General features: G+C 46.1%; 1 protein-coding gene across 4 annotated transcripts in view; it reads left to right on the top strand.

Annotated features, from left to right (window-relative positions):
- The first annotated feature begins 2,291 nt into the window (after positions 1 to 2,291).
- The window catches only part of CHST8 (carbohydrate sulfotransferase 8), a 176,452-nt gene continuing 158,551 nt past the window's right edge, over positions 2,292 to 20,192 (top strand). The window contains exon 1 of one of the 4 annotated variants that reach the window (XM_072043964.1): positions 2,292 to 2,604. The gene's annotated coding sequence lies outside the window, so the exon portion shown is untranslated. The other 3 variants (XM_072043962.1, XM_072043963.1, XM_005019974.6) reach the window with 3 other exon arrangements.

Below are 20,192 nucleotides of genomic sequence, written 5' to 3'. Positions count from 1 at the left end.
GTTCTCTTCATTTTTCTCTGTGCTATTTTCTGAGAGAGGAATAAAGACTCAATATAAGATGAACTTTCCTATGATATATAATATTAAAAAAGCCTATGATTTTTTGCAAATAATTGGCAGGATAGGGGAAATACTCTTTTTTCTAAAGCATTCAGACAGTATTGCTATAAATATCAGGCTCCAAATCATTGAGATAAATATTTTTTTCCACCAGAAATATTTTACATGCATCTAAACACCACCAAAATAAGCTTTACAATTAATTTCACTCTCCCCTACGTCCTTCCACAGCAAGAATTCTGAAAATAGAGGTTGCATTTGCTTATGACTAAACAAAGGTTAACAACTCTTTCCAATTTTAAAATAAATGGGATTGTATATAGGATTCTATGTGACAATTCATAATACAAGGTAGCCAACAATCCTGACTACAAGCATGCTACCAGTATCACTAGAGCGCAACCACAACACCAACATCGTATGCCGGGATGTTTCTTTACACACCAACTGCGTGAGTCTGGACAATTAATATCAGAAATGATTTCCTTCAGTAAATACCACGTTAGCTTTAACATGTTTTAATCTCAAAACTAAATAAGAAATCTCATTTTCTGTAAAAACCTGAATGAAAAGCTCTTACTGTAGTAGCCTATGAATTTAACAAGTATACCATTTTCTTAAACAAAACACCAAAACATTTTAAATCTTTTTTCCCCTGCTTATTTCATTCTCTCCTCTCAAACCAAGGCTTTTTGATTTGTGCTCTTCCTCCTAACTTTGTAACAGCCACTGACTAAAACCAGACTACATCCAGAGCCATGCACGTATCTGCTTGTCAGGCAGTCAGGGCAGAAACAAAGAAGTAAACAAAAGGGATTCATGTTGCCTTCTGTTCCATTAGAGACAAAGAGGGAAAAAATCAATCCTCTCAAATGCAAAAATAAACCCCAGATATCACTGCTTTAAGATACCTTATTAGCAAATTTCCAAGAATGTTTTGCAAGTAAGGGAGACAAAAGTGAAGGAAATCTAAGTGTTCATGAATCCTTCAGGGCAGAGCACACCCTGCCACCGTGGCAAGTGCCAGGCCTGTCGCTCAGGCTCTGTTTCAAGGTCACTCTGGTGTCACCCTTCTCACAGCACAACCTGAACCAGGCACGCAGCGTCCCATCCTGAGCTGATGCAGGAGGAGAGCTTCCCGGCGTGATGTGACACAGAGCTGGTCCTCAGCGTGCCGCCTTCTCCCAGGTCACCTGCCATGGCAACGGACATCAGGGGATGCTTTAAATTTAGTGTGCAACTCAATGTGCTCGCCCCAGTTAGACTTATTTTTGCTGTTACAACCTATGCACCCTGTATCACAAGGAACGTGACAGCAGGAGCGAAAGGAAAGGTTTTCGTGTAAGGAACGTGTGTTATTCCGCCTCTGAACTCCAAGTGGCATGAATGCCTCTCCCCCAGAAAGCTGTACTACGTGCGCTTTATTTGTCTATTACACTGGAATTACATAATGTCTTATCCCAAAACTCACAGCCAAATGTTCCATTCCTCAGCAAAGCGCAAAGCCTACAGGATGGGGTCCCTAATCAATACTTTAATAAATACCACCTACTTAGTTGGAATAATTGATTGCCGGGAGCAGACTAAGCGTAATGTATTCCTGCTAATCTAGACAAAGGACAAATGCCATAGCTGATTTATAAGGCACACCTGGAACCCTTAAGAGCGTTGGGGCCAGGTCCGTCAGGATGTGCACATCCACATGCAGCTTTTCATCAGGGACGGCTGGTGGGCGTGCTGGATGGAGCAACAGGGGTGGCTCTGCAGGCCGGCCAGTCCCAATGCCATGGCCAGGTCCCTGGGAGCCTGGCAGGGCGCCCGCTGCTCTGGCCTTGCCTGAGGTCACCCGGGGCCACCCGGTGACACCTAGCCAGAGCAAGGCATGTCACAGGGGCTCTCCTTGGGGATTACTTCCTTACCCCGGTCCTGCCGTTGTCAGAAGGTTTATGCCGCTGCACACTCGTGCAGGAGAAAGCCTCTCGGCGTTTTAAGATGGAAAATAGCCAGCAGAGAGTGCAAGAGGCACCTTCGGCGCAGTCCCTACCCAGTTCACATCCCCGCTCCCAGCCAAGGCACCTTGGCCCCCGCCACCGCGCATCCGCTCGGCTCCTTTGTTGGCGGGCACCGGCCGGCAGCTCTGCCCCGGCCTCCGCCGCTCCCCGGGGGCTGTGCCGGGGGGCTGCCCACCTTCCCGGCGGCTCCCACAACCAGGCGCATTTGCAGCCGCGCTGCCACCGGCAGCCCGGCGGAGGAGATGGCTGGCAGGCAGCCCGCGCCTCCAGCGCGGCAGAGGAGAGCCTCCCGACCCCAACGCAGCCCGGGGAGGGGGGTCCCCGGCTCCCAGCTCGGGACCAGCACCCGGCCGGCAACTTTCCACCGGGAGCCGCCCGCGCCCTGCTCGCCGCCGTCTCCTCCTCCTCCCTGCGGCGGCCGCGCGGTGCCGGGGGAGGCAGGGCAGCCCCGGAACGCCGCAAACTTGCGGAGCGGCGGCGGCGGCACGGCTCCGCCCGCAGCCGGGGCCGAGGAGCCGAGGGGCGGCCGCAGGTGCGCAGCGGAGCCGGGGCCGGGGCCGGGGGCGGCGGAGGCGGGGCGGGGGCGGCGGCTGCCGGAGCCCCGGGGGGGCCGTCCCGCACCGCACCGCGCCCTCCTCCCGCCCCGCCGAGCCGCGCAGAGCAGCGCCGAGGCTGCGCGGAGCAGGTCAGTGGTGCGCGGGGCGGCCCCCCCGGGGCACTCGGGGAAAGTGCCCAAACTTGCCGTGGGGCCGTGCCGGGATCCCACACACACCCCCGGATCCCCTCAGCCCCCGGAGGCTGCGGGGCGGCGCCGGGCAGGTGGCGGAGGGGGGGCGCTGCACGGAGCCGCCCGCCCCCGGGCTGCGCGCCGGCACCGAGGGGCTGCGAGGCAAAGTAGAGTTTGTAGGCGCCGGCGTCTCGCCGGGTCGGGAGCGCTGCTCGCCCGGACTTCGGCTCGTGTGCCAGCAGCGGGGGGACCGCTGCGCCTCGCCAGGTCTGCAGGTGGGCTCGGGGAGGGGGGCTGCGGGCGCTCCCCTGCCCGCCCTGGGCTCGGAGCCGCCGGTGGAGCTCGGAGCCGCGGGCAGGGAGCGAGCGGCGGGGCCGGGCAGGGCGGGCACGGCGGGGACAAAGCAGCACCGGGTCGGTCGGGTTTTCTTGTAAGGTTTTGGAGGGTTAGGAAAGCCCCGTTCGGTCGTGTGCCAGTGTCGCTTTCTGTCTGGAGCTTACTTGTCTCGTGTGCAGATTACCGTGCCTCCCAAACACGGAGATGCTTTTTTTACGTTAGACGCTTACCCCGAGATGCTTGTGGCTTACTGCGAGATTTAAAAGTTGCAGCTCTTTGGAGAATAGGCTGTATGTACGGAACCAGAGGGGCTGAACGGTAAACCTGCACAGTCTCCTAAGTGAAAATCAGAAATACAGTCGCTAATCCGTTTTGTTTATTAATGATGCTCACCATCTGATGAGAGAGCTATCCCTAGTTTATCCTGAGATTTCATTTTGTCAGATGTCTGGCGTCTCATCAATTCCTTTCATGTCCCCGGGATTTTCTCTTTTCCAGGAGCAGGCCACAGAAGCTCTCTGTGTGGGATAACCGCTAAGCTCTTCTTTTGAATTCATGAGCTTCCAAATTAAACTTTCACTGACACCTGCTACCTAGCCTGGTTCAGCAGAGTGGCAGCAACACCCGGGCTGCCAGAGCTCTGCTACCGAGCAAAGTAAATCACAAACAAAAATAGGTGCAAAGTGCCCGGGCCAGGCTACCCAACAATTTGGAGGAGCTCTCTGAAACTGTGGCTGCTGGAAATCTAATCACAGGCTGGTTCCAGTGGAGCAAAGTTTCAACAGCAATCACTGATAGGAATGAAATCCATAGTGCAGACAGCAACGGAGATTAACAATCATCATCATCAATTAGCTGATGGAATCAAACAGAACAAAACGAATGTAAACAAAGATCTGGCTTCCCCCTCCCCCCTGAATCTCACCCTACCTTTATTTATCTGGTGCCAAGGATATTTTCTGAGCATTAGTTCCAAGTGTCATCACGTGAGGTCAGGACTTAATTATTTATATGGAGACATCAATCATCGCATGGGAATGATTTATTTATCAATCACCAGAGCTGTATAACGAGATGGTGAATTCCGTTTTTCTCTATAGGTGGTTGAGCAGGGCTGGGGAGGTCCCAGCTGCTGCCCGGCCACCGTGGGAACCCGCAGAAGTTTCTGTCTGGCCCAGCAGAGCAGGGCTTTGCTGCGCCTTTTACATCTGGTAACTTCCCAAAACGTCACCTGGGAAATCTCATGCACATTGGCTGCATCTCGGTAATGAACATTTACTGATTACGGATTATCTGGAGAATTTAGCTTTTTAAACATTATTCAAATTTTCATGTTTATGTAAGCTAATAAGACTGAAGAGATTCAGTAACTACTCTTTGCCTTGTGGTATTTGCGAAGTGTGTCCGTTGGGCTTATCTCAGCATCTTCCAGAATCACTTCAAAACACTAAAATAGAATTTTTCGGCTGGAAAAAAAAAAAAGTATCTGTACTCAGTATAATGCTCTTTGCTCACAATTAATGCCAAAAATCAATTTGCTAACATGCTTTTTATGTTTCTGCTGATCACAAACAGGATGGCACAGTAAAAGCTTTTATTGCCATCTGATTAGTCCACAATGGGGTAAGAGAATAGCTTGGGCTAGTGGGGTTGCGAAAGTCCCATGCTGAATGCAGCGGATGCAGAAAAGAGCACGGGGTGCTGAGCACCAGACATCAATCCTGCTGTCAGAGTCAGTCAAAGAGATGTTACAAACCACAGGAGCAGGAGCAGGCCCCCAGGTTTTCAGATAGCTGGATGAAAGTATTGAACACGCATATGGGATGTTCCTGAACATCCTCCTCTGGGTTCCTGATGAAGGGTTAATTACAACCAGGGACTTCCAGAGATTTTTCCATTTATCTATCTGTTAATAGAAATGGTGCTGCTGATCTTATTTACATGATTGCATTTCAGATAGGGAGATGATTAACTCAGTGTGTGAAACTGGTGGCAAAAAAAAGCAGGCTATGGGAAAGGAGAGATGGAAAGGAAAGCTATGGTGAAAATGAGCTGAGCTAGGAGGGAAGGTGTTCTGCTCTCCTATCATTACCTCCTCAAATTCCATGTACCACAACCTATATGCTTTACCATTAAAAAGGACTATTCAAAGCATGAGTAGTACCCTGGGCAGCTTGTGATCCCTCTGAACTTCATGGCAGGACTCCATTTTGGCAAGAGCAAGTCAATAAGCTCTCCTGCACATCCATTATACTGTTCCTGCTGATCTTAAACTACGACAATTTATCACTGTATTTCAGTGACAGAAATACTAAAATAATATTTCACTGGGTATGTTAAGAGGGTGTAAATTGCAGGTTAAAGGACAGATGGACTGTCCACTTTGTCAAAGAACAATTAAGACATTAAGAGTATGGGAAAATATTTTTAGACATTAAGCAATCAATGAGAAAATGAGAATTTAGGACCCAATTCTGTTATGAGGTGTTCCTCGAGCACCCCCTGGATTTTGCCCAGAGCATGTGAAAAATGAAAGATTAATAGTATTTCTTGTAGGCAAGACCAGTCAGGTGCTTGTGTATTTTTATAGTATGCTGGGTGTATTTATAGCATTTAGTAATGCCAGCAATGTTCAATATAAAGAGTAACAGATGAATGTATCATGAAACAAGGCACTAGCAAGGCAGGTGGGAGATGATTTCCAAAATATTGCAGTAACCACGCAGGGAGAGATGTCCTAAGATTGTAAACATAATAGACGTAAGTGGCTTTAACCAAAGCCAGGGGTAGAGCTTCGGGTTTGTTCCAACTGATGCAAGATTGAGCCCAGCCCACGCTTTACGTAGAAGAGGAAAGCCAGGACTTGCTGTGTGCAGATCCCAGCAAAGATGGCTTCCACGCTGCTGCTTCCTGGGGCATGGAAGGACAAAAATGACAGTGAAATCACAGCTAAGAGCAAGGAGGCGAAAGGAGGGGAATAAAACCATATTGGCACGATTGCAAGAAACAAACCACAGATTTCCCTAATCAGGCAGACGATGCCTAACTAGGGTACAAAGCAAACCATGAAGGAAGGTGGCAGATTTCACGAATTAGTCATGGCAAAAATGGTGAATTTCACAGCTTGAAGTGAATTCACGTTATAGGATGAAACAGCACAAAGTGATTAAGAGCTCTAACAGATAGAAGTAAGGAGCATGTGAGCCTTAGTCATCTCACAGCAGCCAACTCCTCCCCGACCTCAGCTGAGCCACAGGAGCGACACCTTCAGCCTCTGTCTGCTCCTGGTTGTGAGTGGGATGCGGTGAGGACAACCCCGAACGAGTTCCCCAGACATCTCTGGGAGTTTCTGGACTAGGGCACAACTGCAGCAGTCACTGTGCTGGGAGAGGTTTTGCAGGCACAGTCTGCAGTCCCAGTGCCACCACCGTGGCTCCAGCTGCAGGGCATGTGCCATGACGAGAGCAAGCCATGGGACGGCAGGGCCTGGTCTTCATGGCATGACCCCAAGGGTGAGCAACGTGGCAGGAGGGTGGCTGAGAGGTTGGAATGAGCAGGGACACTGCTGCAGCACACTGGCTGCCATCTGGAGACAACCTTCCAGGTCTGGCAGTGCCACTTTTGGAGCCATTTGGTGCTGGCCTGTGCCATCCCGTGGTGACCATGCCACAGCACGTATCCCTCATCGCAGGCTACAGCCTGTTCTGGGGTTTTCTTCTGAAATCCACCCAGTTCCCCTTATTTCAGGGAATAAAGATGAATGTCACAAGCCTCGCAGGTGCTGCGATGTGACTTTTGCTGGCAAAACATTTCAATAGCTCTTACAGGGCATTTTCAAGGAAAGCTTTGTTATTAAGTACTGAAACCTTACCCTACCATTTGTATCCCTGCTTAAACGAAGATAAAAAATTATGGAGAAAAATGTCACCATTGTATCTTAATTCTTTTCTTTCAATGTAGGCTCTTCTATCATAGTTATTGAAAATCCATAGAGCAAAATGCAAGCAAAGTGAGCTAATACCAACCAGGATGAGGCTGCCCAGGAGGATGCTTCCTCCAGCTGCATAAGCCTCCGTCAAACTCTTCCCCTTCCCAGCCATCCCTCCGCCTGTCCAGCCGGACAGCCCGGAGCAGGGTGGCTTTGCAGGCTGCCAGGAGGTTAACAAACCCCGTCCCTGGCAGGCAAAGCTGGAACTGCAGTGGAGTCACCGACGCTTGAGAGAGAAGAGTGTGCCAGCTTTCCTGTGTTTGTTGAGGGCGTTCCAGCGTAGCCAGGTCTGCTGAGCCCAGCTGTATTAATATCACACAGGGAGAGGAGAAGCTGTTGAAGTTGCCAGGACCAAAGCCATGGAGGAATGTAATGGGGCAGTGCCAGTTCCTTCAGATCCCATGTGGAAGTTGTTATCCATCCACTGGAGGCAGCGGAGCACCTGCATCCCAGAGTAGTGAATGCGTGCTGGCTGCACGGAGCCCGCCTGCACCTCAGATGGGCACCGCTCGGTCACAGCCCCGCTCCTCCTGACCCAGGGAGAGGATTTAAAACAGAAGAAACAACCTAAGAGGAATCGATCGCTATTGAACGAGGATGGGAAGACAAAGTTTGAAAAGAATTAACATTTCTAAGGCATTTCTAAAGGAATGCCCTTGGACTGCTGGTAGGGAATTAGAAAGGACTTTAAAAAAGGCAGGGGTTGGGGAGAAGCCCTCTTCTTTGGGATTGATTTTTAAAAACTTGGCAGATTTAAGAAGCCGTTCAGTAACATTTTGCGGATCGATGCTAATTTGATGCATCGGAGCTCAGCACTGTGCCAATTCACTGTCAAAGTGATATTAACTAGGCACTTTTCTGAGCATGTTTATAGCTCAAGGTCCATTAAATATGCAGACCTGACAATTATCGCACCTCCCTTAAAATACTTAATTTGAAATGTATATCACAGCATGCATAAATGGTCTTTCACTCTTAATCACAACGGAGCCTCGCTCCCCGGTAGCTGCACGTCCTTGCCCTGGAGAAGGGGCTGGAGGCTGCGCCTGGGCTTAAGACACAGGGTGGCCAGAGGGGTCGGCTGCTGCGCTCGGTGCTGCCGATGGGCAGCAAGGCCATGATGAAATCTCCTAGGGGCTGATCTTACATCCCCCATCTGTGCAAGAAGCGACCTCCTGAAAGTCAGTTAATTTAAGTAAATGACACTCATTGAGCTAGCAGTAACTATTTGCATTGGGAAATGCTGCAGGATCAGTTACATAAACGGTCAGAGTGGCATTTGAACTCGGACGCCTTGCGATCTGACATCCAGGTATATCTGGGAGATAAGTAAGAATTGCTTTGTTTATAAATAATAGCTAATTTGAGCCAAAGGTGCAAGAGAAGCTGGTATTTAAATTAGGATCCCTTTTAATTCTATTAAAACCCTCACAGAAATAGTTTGAGAAGTATCTTTCTGCTCAGTGAGACTCCCAGACGCAAAACTTGTCCCTTCTGAGTTTGGAGAACCAAAGCAGCAGTCAGCTAGTAATGCACATATATGGATGACTAACTTTAGGGCAGCCAGATTTGAATATTTGATTTAATATGCCTTCGATTTTATATCCTGAAATGGGTACACTACTTAACTCGAAGATCAATTAATTTTTGTTGCTTTTAAAGTTCTTTAATGGAAGATGTTACATAGATAATTATTTAATAGACATTAAGTTTTTTTGCATGACCTGCTTGATCTGCTTAAAGCATATAAATCAGTATGAGCTGAATCAGTAAAATAATTTCAGAAATTTGAAAGCTGCATTGGAAGTTGGACTAGTACATAAGAAGGAATAAAAACATTGCTCTTTCATTTGGCAAAAAACAAAGCCAAAAAAAAATCCTACAGACCTTCAGTTTCCAAATTCTGGACATCTCATTTTTTAAGGAATTACAAAATTCATTTGTGAAAAGAGCTGTGAGATAAAGGAAGAAAGTGTAGAAGTATCATCATGGTCAATAAAAGATATGAATCTGCAGGCACATACCGGGGAAGATGCCATGAATCTCCTCTTTGTGGTGTAGCTCAGAATAGTAGTTATTTTCTTCATTTTAGCAGATGCCAAAGGCTTAGAGAAACGAGTGCTCACAGAAGGCAGCCCTTGTTTCTCATGGCAGAAATGTATTTGCTTGGTTTCTCCTGTAAGAGAAGTGATAGTCCTGTCCTAATCTGCAGTGACTGAAACCTGCTCGTTTGGAGGTTATCACGGTGTTGGGATGGGGGTGACAGAGCATGACCAAGTGCTATTTCATTCATGTGTCTCCCACTGCAGGGCTTACTCCATCCAACACACACTTCAACATCTGCCAGTTGTAGGGAGAGTTTGTTCCCTCCCATCTCTACAGTGTTTTACAAAGACTTCTATTCTTTATTCCAGCTTTCCCCAAGGGTATACTTCATCACACTTTTCTTTTTTTTTTTTTTTTTTTTTAAAAAAAAAGCAACACCACTTTCTTTCTACAACAGCCAGTTTGTTACTTCTTTGGCTTTTCTTCACAACAGCTACTTAGATCAGCCACAGCACACGGCCAGCCTTTCTTGCTGTGTCCCCTGTTCACGGAGTCCTGGGACAGCCCTTGAAAGAACCAGTTGTTGCTCCCTAGCAGGATGGTTCTCACTAACTTGTGAGCTACAGAGGGAAGATCAAACTGAGGAAGCTGCTGCCCGCTCAGGGATTGCTCTCTCCTGCCTTTACTCAACCCTGCCCAAGCTCTCACATCTCCACTGCTTGTCATCACCCAGCACAGTGCCAGGGCACCTCCTCTAGCACTTAATGCTGGTGCTTTTCCCTCACAGATGAGGGGGAAAATGCTTTCCTGCTGCCCCTTTGCCTGCAGAGACTGACAATAACATCATTTCACATCTTGAAACACAGGTCTTGGAGTTAAGTGGCATGACAGCTAGACACAGAGACTTTACATTTATCATACAGAACATTTACAGGGATTTAATTTTTTTTTCCAACATCTTAAATCTAAAGTAATTTTCCCATTTTTAAAATAATTAATTCACCTTTCCTCTTAAAATTTATTTCTTAGTGTTTTGGCGTACACAGGCTGTGTTATTCTGTTTAAGCTGCGACCCATGGAGGACCCGGCCAGGCCCCACAGCGTTAGGTACCGTGTGTCCCCATAGCGTAACAGGAGCCACTGCCCTAAGAGCTTGCAGCTGGTGAAGTTCCTCTAACCCTGCACCTTATACGTGGGTCTCCAGCACTGACAGCAGTCTGGAAGTTCCATCTACAGCCAAGACATCACTGCACTTAATGGCACTGTGTTGCTCTAACTACGTCACCAGTAACCTTCAGCACAGCTTTTTTAATTCAGGATACCAGAAGCAGCTCATTCAGCCTCTGAATTACATGGGGAGAAGTTTGGTTAATGTCAAGAGTTTATCTGAAGTCTTTTATAACATCAGCACATTGCTAGCACAGAAATCCATCTGGTTTTCATAAATATCTGATAGGGCTGTATCATCCTCCTCATCATCATTTTGGGCTCCCCCTCCCCCACGCAATCACAATCCACCTCAGAGTCATCGCGGAAAGTCGGCTGGCAATCCTATAACAAACCCCATTCAGATTCTTTCTGAAAGGGAGCTCAGGCTTCACCCTGCTGCTCAGAGAATGCTATGCTAAATGCAAGCTTCCCAGGGGCTTGGCTGCAGCCCAGCGCTCTGTAATTTCTGCTTCTCCTTCCTGATGCGGGCTGTGACCTTGGCACCTAACTCTGGGCAGATCACTGAAGTTCACCCGGCCTCCTGCACTCGCTGTGAAAATGCAGCTCTGAGCCCCGCTGCCTCATCCTGCCCACGGCACCACGCAGCTGCTGGCAGCTGTGCCCAGCTGGGAGCCGTGCTGCAGCGCGCAGGCAGGCGGGCAGCAGGTAGCAGCACCAGGGCTCGCGTCCTCCTTCTGCCACTGCGAGCACATCGCCGAGCGGTGCTGTTAAGTGGCAGAAGTTATTAGCTAACTTCAAAGCATGAAAATGCGTTTGCAGAAGAGGTTTAAATTATATTAGCCAAAGGCGTTTACTGTGGAGATAGCCAGAAAATGGCTATAATTGGAGATCTCCGAACAGCTGTTGTGCCCTTTGTATTTACATGGAGAAAATAACTTGACAGATTAACATGAGAATTTTATTTTTTTTATTTATTTATTAAGTTTTAACATTAGCACTCTTATTTATAGTATGCCGTGGGTGTCTAGGATGCTTTACTGACAAACGCGTGTACATGGCCAGAGGAGCTGATAACCTAAGATTGTAACATGACATTTTTAACAGAAAAATGGTGTAATTGAGAGAAGTTATTGCCCCTTGAAGATTACATTCATTATAGACTGTAAGAGAGATATGTCTTTAAAATGACTGCACTTCCCTTCAGTTACACAGCTATTTAGAAATACGATTGTTTGAGCTTACGTACGGAACTGCAGATTGTTATAGCCAAGTTATTGAATGAAAGCAACTTTGGGGAAAGTCTAACAGACACAGACTGCTTTTTTGTGCCTTTATTCGTTCCAGATTTTTCAAGGGCATACCTTCTGGAAATGCTTGTACTTTCCTATCTAGATTCCTTAGGACAGAGAACACTTTGAAAAAGAAAAAGGGGGACTTCTAAGATTATTTTACAAGTCTTTTAGATTTGTTACTTCACCGGTAATTATCAGTGAAGTTTCAACGCAACAAGCAATACAGAATTAGCTTTAAAACCAAAAGAAAAGCAAAACTTGTCATTGTTCCTGGTCTTCAAAATACTGTATCTGATATTTTTAGCGATTGGCATTACCATGAAGGGATCTCCTCTGTATTCCGGTCCTACCCCTGACTTTACATAGTAGAAGAGACCTTTCCAAAAAGATCTGTTGTGAAGATGTCAGAGAATCATTACATTCATCACATAACTATATCATTACATAAGTAGTTCTTTGTAAACAAGAAACCAATGAGACCACGAAGCTCCCTCTGCAAGATGCTTGTCACCAAGATACCACTGGCAAAACATTCATCAGCTGCCTGGATGGGTCTTAAAAGTGGTGATCCTCTGCTGAAGATCAGTATAGACTCACCAGGCTTTTTGGTTTCACTAGGAACAAGTCTAAAATTAAACTCTTAAAACTGTACAACACTGTTTCGGATCCAGTGTTGCTGCTACACTGCTGCTTTTGCACCAGCATTAAAGGTGCAGCACGCATGAGAAACACCTTTCTCTGTGTGCTACAGAAGTAACATCAGCCTGTCTCACACCTGGCCGACCCAGTCCCCTCCCATTTCTAGGGCAAAGACAAGTAGCGAGGAGCACTGGCATGGTGGGGACCCACAGCCACAGTCCACAGGGCCCTGTCTGCTGCTTCCCTCCAGAAAACAAGCATCTAGCTTCTCTTCGGAAAGCAAACCCCTAGCTACTCATTCCTACATGACTTGGAGACCCCTGATAGCCCTTCATGTCGGCAGCCTCGTGGCTGGCCCTGCCTTACTAACAGCTGCTCCGTCTGCCTGCTGTTCTCCTGACATCACTGCTGGAGAGACAGAAAGCAGACTTCAGGAAAGGGGCACAATCTGGGGTTCATCCACACCTGGATGTGGGGACATTCACGTGCCCAGGACAGATAACAACACACATAGGTGAACACAGCAGAGGAAGAAGCTGCTCTAGCTCAGAGGCGGCTCTGCCTTGTAATTCCACCTAGTGCTACGTGGCATTAGTGGAGCAGAGACCGCACAACCACGAGGCAGTCCTGCCACCTCATCTGGCTCTTTGCATGTGATTACAGCCTCCACCTCTTATTGTTTTTCCTCCCAGTGATATGCCATCTAGCTGTTGCACAAAGCTGGCAGCTATGCTATGCTGGACACTCTCCCTGTCCAGCTATTAAACTGCCCTGTCGCTTTCTTTTGTCAGGGCTTCTTTTTCCCCCTAATATCTCACCTAAACTTTTTCTTTCTTAGCTTCAGGCCATTGCTCCCTGGCCTACAATTTTCTCAGACTGTGAATAATTCCCTCCCTTCGTTCCTATTGTTACCTTGAAGGTATTTATAGACCGTGATCATGTTCCCCTTGAGCCTTCTCTTTCACTAGACTCTGAATTTAGCTTTCTCAGCCTCTTCACATGCTATACTCTCTAATCCATGTATCATTGCCCTCCTTTGTTTTCATCTTCTTCTTTTGAAGGTTGGTAACTAGAAATACACAGCATCATGGCTTTGCACAGCCATTACTTATATGGATTTACATGCAGTTCCCCCAGTTATCTATATTATCTTACCCAGAGGCACTGTTTTTGTTTATATTGGTTTATTTTATGAAATCTCTCTCTTCTCTCCAAATTTAATTTGGCAAATGATAATATACTGAATAACTCTCGATTCCGCTGCCAAGATATAAACAGAAAGAAGCAAGGCTAAAGAACATATCTGACAGCAAAAACTCCTAGGGTCAATTTCTGTTTGAAGCAAAAACCTTGCACGAGTTGGGAGCAGCCTTCTGCATAGGTAAGCTGCTCACCTGGGAGGAAGAGCTCTCCTCAGGACCGGGCCTGGGCCCACTGTAAGGGTCTCCTTCTCTGCTGCGCTGGAAAGTAAAGTTAGGTACCCAGCCCAAACCATTCAGTTTCTCTATTTAGCATGGCTCCCTCAGTTTTATTGCTGAAATAAGAGTTTCTGACCTGTAAATATGGAAAATTCTAATTTTAGTTAAGATTAAAATCCTTGCTTTTAAAACTTGTCATGAAATACAAAATTCTTGGGAAAGAAATGTAGTTTTGGGAAAGGAGAAATGCTCCATCTTGCGGTTTTTGATCTGCCCTAGATCTACCCTCTGGTCTGGTGGCATTGCCAGATCTGCCTGTGACCCCTCGAGCTGAGCCCACCCAGCTCGGGGCTGGGTCCACCTGCCCCATGCAGTGCCCAGCAAACGCCACCACTCAGCAGCCTCTGTGGCTCACAAAGCAGGACTGTCTCTCTTCACCTTACTGCCTTTTTTTTATCTCCTCCAAAAGTTCACAACAAATCTAGCAAGGAGAAACATACAAAGCAAAAAGCCTCAGGAAAAGGTTGTATCACATTGCGGGAAAGGAGACCACAGCTGGGAATGAGAGCTTTGTATGGGGAAAGAGTTACAGCTCCCTCACAAAAACAGGAAGGGTGAGGAAGGGAGAAGTCTGAATGGAAATTTGTGAAGTTAGGCCACAGTAAGATTTCTAAGAAAATCAAAGTACAGGAAGATAGAAAAAACCTTCTAAACTGTAGCACGGGTCCCTTTGTGCATGTGCCCAGATTAGATTTCTGCACATCTCCCTTTCACTCTGATGGCTGCGTGGAACCTGACAGTAATGATGTCCCCTGTAGGACAGAACAATCTATCATGCTAACCAGTGCTCTCCAGCTCTCCCCTGTACTTCTCCATCACTCTATCAGCCCTCTCATTTTACTTAACTCTGTGTTGTTTGAAACAGAGTTGGCTTTCCATCCCGGGCTTCTGCTAGATTGCATCTAGGGTCTTAGTTCTGAAAAATTATGAGGAAATAAATGCTTTTATTAATAATATTGTGTTTAAAATAACTAGTTCTAAGTCTACTGGGGAAAACAAAACACCCTCCAATAACTACTAACAGCAATAAGTAGCAGTGGCAGCAATGACTACCATCATTTAGGATGCATCAAGCTTTCCAAAAGATCTTCCATCATCAAACTGTACAAATATTTACTCTTAGCAATGCAACCAATTTTACTACCACTTTACCTGCCCCATCAGAGCCACGGCTGACTTCATACAACAATATGAAACAGACGAACATCTGCAGGGCTCGTCCATGTGAGAATCGAACTACCTGAATAATTCATTGTTCTGCTCTGTGGTTGATCCAAAACTAGTGGGGGGGGGGAGAATTGCTTCAGGTGCGTCCCAAAACCAAACAAGTTTTTCACTTTACTCACTGAAACAGAAGTCTTCAGAATTTAAAATAACTCCAGATAAACATTTTTTTTTAACGATCAAAATGAATTTAAGCTCAGAGTAATTTGTAAGGTATTTAGTTAACTGTCACCCTCATTTAACAAAATAGTTTACAAAAATATTGTACATGAAATATTTCAGTAAAGTTTAAGAATCTCAAGAAGCTATGATGTCCTGCCTCTCAGAGAATCCGTGTTTTTAATGGAGGCCAAAACACACTCTGGAAATTGACTGCTGCTTCTGTCTGTTAGTTAATTATTAAATTCTAAATGTTTGAAATATGCATTGTAAGATGACTTTATTTTAATTTTCCCAGCAGACACATTGACAACTCCTGGATGATACTGCACTGAACTGTCCTCTTTAATGACATTTTCTTTTTAATAATCATTGATCCACACAAATTTGTCAGGTCCTAAATAGGAGCTCATCACTCACATTGCTTGTGAGAGCTCTGTCAGGGGCTGAGCGTGGCACAGAAGATCTCCAGCTACGAAAGCCTGCCATGTAATCACGTGGTACCTTGGATTTGATTTGGATCCTAATTTTCTGTGGCTGTTCTAAATACAACAGCGTACCAACATGTCTCTGCTTTTTGTCCCTGTATACTGACAGTGTTCAGAGAGGGAAGATAAATCCTGTGATAGAACATCAGCAAAAACTCTTTTGGAAAGCACCATTTCCTGTCTGTCCCTAAGAACAAGAACCTCTTATCTCTGTTTCCACCCTAAGTATCACCGTTTTCTCTAGTAATCACTTAACTGATTAGCCAGCCCAGTTCTCCATGCACAAGGAACACGAAGGTCTTGGCGACCCTGCAGCAGGGGATGGGGCTGGCTACCCCTAGGGGCAGGAGCAGGCTCTGGGGGCAGGCAGCACAGCATGCCCAGCTCCCAGCAGCCAGCCAGGCTTCGTGCTCACCGAGCTGGGCTCTGCCCCACCAACAGCCAGGTGGGAGAGTGGGCAGGGAGTGTGAGGAGCCCTCCGTGATGAGGCACCAGTCGATCAGTTCTGCTCTTCCTCATCCCCTACTCATGGATGGTGCTGGCAGAGTCAGCCCCGCATCCCCTTCCAGACACCACTGACTTCAAAACATACAAACTGAAGTCTGGCAAAGCCAGCACAAGGTGTGGCAAGAAAAGAGGGGTAGGACTGTCCACAGAGGCAAAGGGGAAAAAAAAAAGAAGAAAAAAAAGTTGTGCAAGGGAAAGGTGCAAGCCTGAGAGCGAAAGCTGAGGACTTGAGGAATCAGTGAGCTGAACAGAGAGCTGCCAGCCCTGCCCAAGAGACTGGTGCAGGTGGAGTACTGGAGGCTGCCCAGCCATGAAAAGCTGCTTTCGAAGAGACCTAGGAGGCGGGGGAGCAGGGAAGGCACACGCAGATGATGAATACAGGCACAAACTTGGGGATGGAACATCATTTAGGTGACTTGCAGCACTTCCTTGTGGCAGCATGCCTCACTGAGCCTCCCATAGCCTGGGCCTTGCATCAGTGAAAGCATGACAAAGCCTTGTTTTCTTTGTTTGTTACTGCCCTAGGTGTTGTTCTAGTCATCTTGAATGTTGCAAAAGCAAACACCTGCTTGAAATTAAATTGTAACCTGTGGCATAAAAGCACACATGAAGCCATGAAAAGCCATTGCTAACATCACAAAGTGATGTCCTGGAGGGTCTGGTGAGAAGGAGCAACTGCATCTTCCAGCGGCTGTGCAGAGCCCTGCGGGACATAACCCTCTGCCCCTTTCTCACCTCCTCTCTGCCTTTCTTTACAATGACAGCGAGAAACAGAGATCAATATTGTATTGTGACTTTTTCCTTGAGTCCCATAGGCAAAAGAAAAAGTTAGGGAAGAAAGTCTTTTCCCAGAGAATCCCCTGGATCAGGGGAGAAGATCCCTTCAGGATCCAGCCAAGACCATTGCAGTATTTATTCCTTTTCCAGTGACTCCCAACAACCTCTGCAGATTACCACCCCCGCAGGAAAGCGCAGCTCGCAGACACACAATGCTCCACTTCCTCCCATTCCTTCCCTCCCTGAGCAGGAGAAAGGTTTACAATCCTGCCCTCTTTTCATCTGGCAAAGCGTACCCTGATCTCACTCTCCACTGCGACACAAACACTAAGCCAGGAATCCCGGCATGCTTTGTCTGGGTAATATTCCATTTCTCTATCAGACTTTAGGTCAGGTGGCAATTTGGGTGAGGTATCATCTGTAAAGACAACAAACACAAGAAACAATCTTTCTTCCAAGCAAAGGATAAACTAGATGGCACAAGTGATTTTCTCTGTCACCACTGCCTTTGTTTCTATTATGGAATAGAGTGCTGGACAAGGAGAAGGATTTAATGCTTTGACTGTCGTGATGGATACTACCAAAAAGCCCAGCTTAATTCACCTCCACGCTGCCCTACAAGGGGCAGTATGGTGTACCCAGCAGTTTAGCGGCATTTCTCTTCTATGCACAGCCGATCTGCAGAGCACAGCGTGTTCCCCTTGGAGGATGTCAGGAACTGCAAAGATACGTGGCATGGATGGTTAGGGGGTTGAGTATCTGGGCAAACTTAGAGGCTGATTATGTCTTTTGTTCTTCATCTTTAGTCTTTGTCAGACATTTCAGGTCTAGAATGAATTCCTAACACCCACATTCTGCCCATACAGCTATGTGAGTGTTAAAGCAAGGAGAGCTCAGGGGAAACGCATGGGTTACAGCATTTCCTTTCAGTGCAAACCCAAGGACTGCCTCGAGCAGGTTCATGGGCTGTTCACTGCAGAGCTTACGAAAGGACAAAAGTTGAACTCCTGATGCCAGCACAAAACTCCTTCAAACAGTCTGTTTTTACGATCCTCTTCATTATATGGTAAATATCTTACAGGCAATCTGTTGTTTTACTTCTCAAACGAGAATACAAGTCCAACCCTTACCAACAGCAAGCTACCAGCCCTCAGCCTTGTGTAGTTGCTTTTCCTAGGCAACTGAAGAAAAAAAACCAACAACTTCTGAGCAGGTTTAACAAAGGCAACCAAAGATAATTACATTTATGGTTCATAAATGTGAAGGTGACTTGTGGATGTTTATACTACTCAGACAGAGATGTTGTTAAAGGGAACAAGATGTCATGATCTTATGGTATCTTTTTTTTTTTCTGTGAAGCAAAACTCTGTAGTACCGGAGGGTGAATAGTTTTCTTCTGCTGTTAGCCCCTCAACTCTATTAAGAAATTCTTGAATATTATTTCCCTGCCTCTTCCCTCTTTTTATTCACCATATAGAAAAATGCTTCGCTTAAACTCCACGGTAGTCAGGGAGTGTCTCTAGCTGACACTGGATCACATTGTCATTATGATTTAGAGTTTCACTGATCGTGCTTTATTATTTTTGTATTTTCCAAAAGGTTTTAACTCTCGTTTTATGTGTTTGTTGAATTGTTTAAAGTGAAGGGGCTCTCAGTCTCCATCGCCATACTGAAAGGAAATAGAGGAGAGCTTGCTGTTATTACCATGCAATCCAGACAGTCTGAACAGTGTCTTTTAGCCAGATGTAAATCCACAATTATAAATCACCATGGGAAGGGGAATGGCAATCACTGCATTTTGATTTACTGCCACAATACTTTTCATATAAATATACTGACCAGAATAGGGAATTGAGATGTATTTTCTATGTCTTTATGCAACAAAGAGCTCTCCTTAAAGCACCATTTATGCTAGAAGTCAAAAGAGTATCTCTGAGTAAAACTGCTCGCAGAAGAAACAAAGGATAGTGCCAGATTGATGCTCAGTAGAGGAATAAAAAATCTGCTGCATGGCATAACTACGTAGGGCTGTATAATTTCTCCAGATTAGGATGTACAGCATGTGTAGTTGTGTTCACACAAGGTATAAATAGTTCCCTCTGCTTTGAAGGGAAGGGCTGTCCTGGGAGCTAGGGGCAATCAGAGTTTTAGTTCCTACTTTTCCATACACTTCTGTGGTATTTTCTGCAAGTCATTTAATTTCATTGCGCCTAAGTTTCTTCATCTGTAAAATAAATCCTTCGAATACAATTGGATCAGCTTCATACAGCAAATTACATCTGATGCTGAATCATGTCTTTTATCTCTCTATCTGTCTGCTTATTTTTATTGTGAGCTCCTCAGGGCAAAGACTATCACTTGAAGTCTCATATATAATAAAAGTGTCTTTAGCACCACAGAACCCCAGTCTCAGGGACTAGAAGCTCACTGTAATAAAAAAACAAATGTGGCCAGCCACTCAAATTCAAATAACACATTCAAATCAAAGAAAATCTATACTTAGGACCTTTTCTCATGAATACTCTGGTCCCCAAAACAGATATCCTGTTTAGGTGCATCCCTAGACAGATGTAAAACACTGGATACACTTTAGCCTTTGGCCAACTGAAAGCCTTAAAGAAGCTTTCTTGCCACAACAGAGTATTTAGGAATAAAATAACAAAGACTGCAGGTTGGGCAGAGGGTACTCAACAGTTCAATGACCTGAACAAGGGACTGGAAGGGAGCATGAGTGTTCTCCAACCCCTGCTTTCAGCTGTAGGAAGGGGTTAGCTGGTCTGAACATACCTGAGCTGGAGAAAAAAAAAAGTTGTGTTTTTGTTTTTTTGTTTTTTTAATATTTATATGGACACATGGAAAAGCTTCCAGAAGACAGAGCTGAGAACACAAAGAGGTTTGCCTGTTCCTAGAAGAGCCTAGACCAAGGCTACCAGCCAGGCTTTGCTGCATGCCCACAGAGCATGGAAAGACCAAGAAAATTTAAAAATAAATTGTTTTCTTGGAAGACAGAAGGTAAAATTGTGCTCTTGCTGAAAATGTCATCTCCTGATAGAGAAACAGAATAGAGATACAACCCGAATAGATATTTGACAGGGATCTGGTCTGCTGAACAGTTTCAGAGCAGTTTGTTATACTTTACCTGGTTTGAAATTGAAGAATAGCAGAAATTGATATATTTTTTTAAATAGATAGATTTGATAGCTCTGAGCATTAATTACAGATAAATGCAGAGGCTCATTAGGCTGTAGAAACACTCTTGAGAGCTGTGGGAGGAGGTCCTGGGTTGTTG

Source organism: Anas platyrhynchos, chromosome 12 (genome assembly GCF_047663525.1).
Source record: "Anas platyrhynchos isolate ZD024472 breed Pekin duck chromosome 12, IASCAAS_PekinDuck_T2T, whole genome shotgun sequence".
Lineage (NCBI taxonomy): Eukaryota > Metazoa > Chordata > Aves > Anseriformes > Anatidae > Anas > Anas platyrhynchos.
The sequence above is the reverse complement of the archived record's forward strand: the minus strand, read 5'-3'. Positions and strand labels throughout refer to the sequence as shown.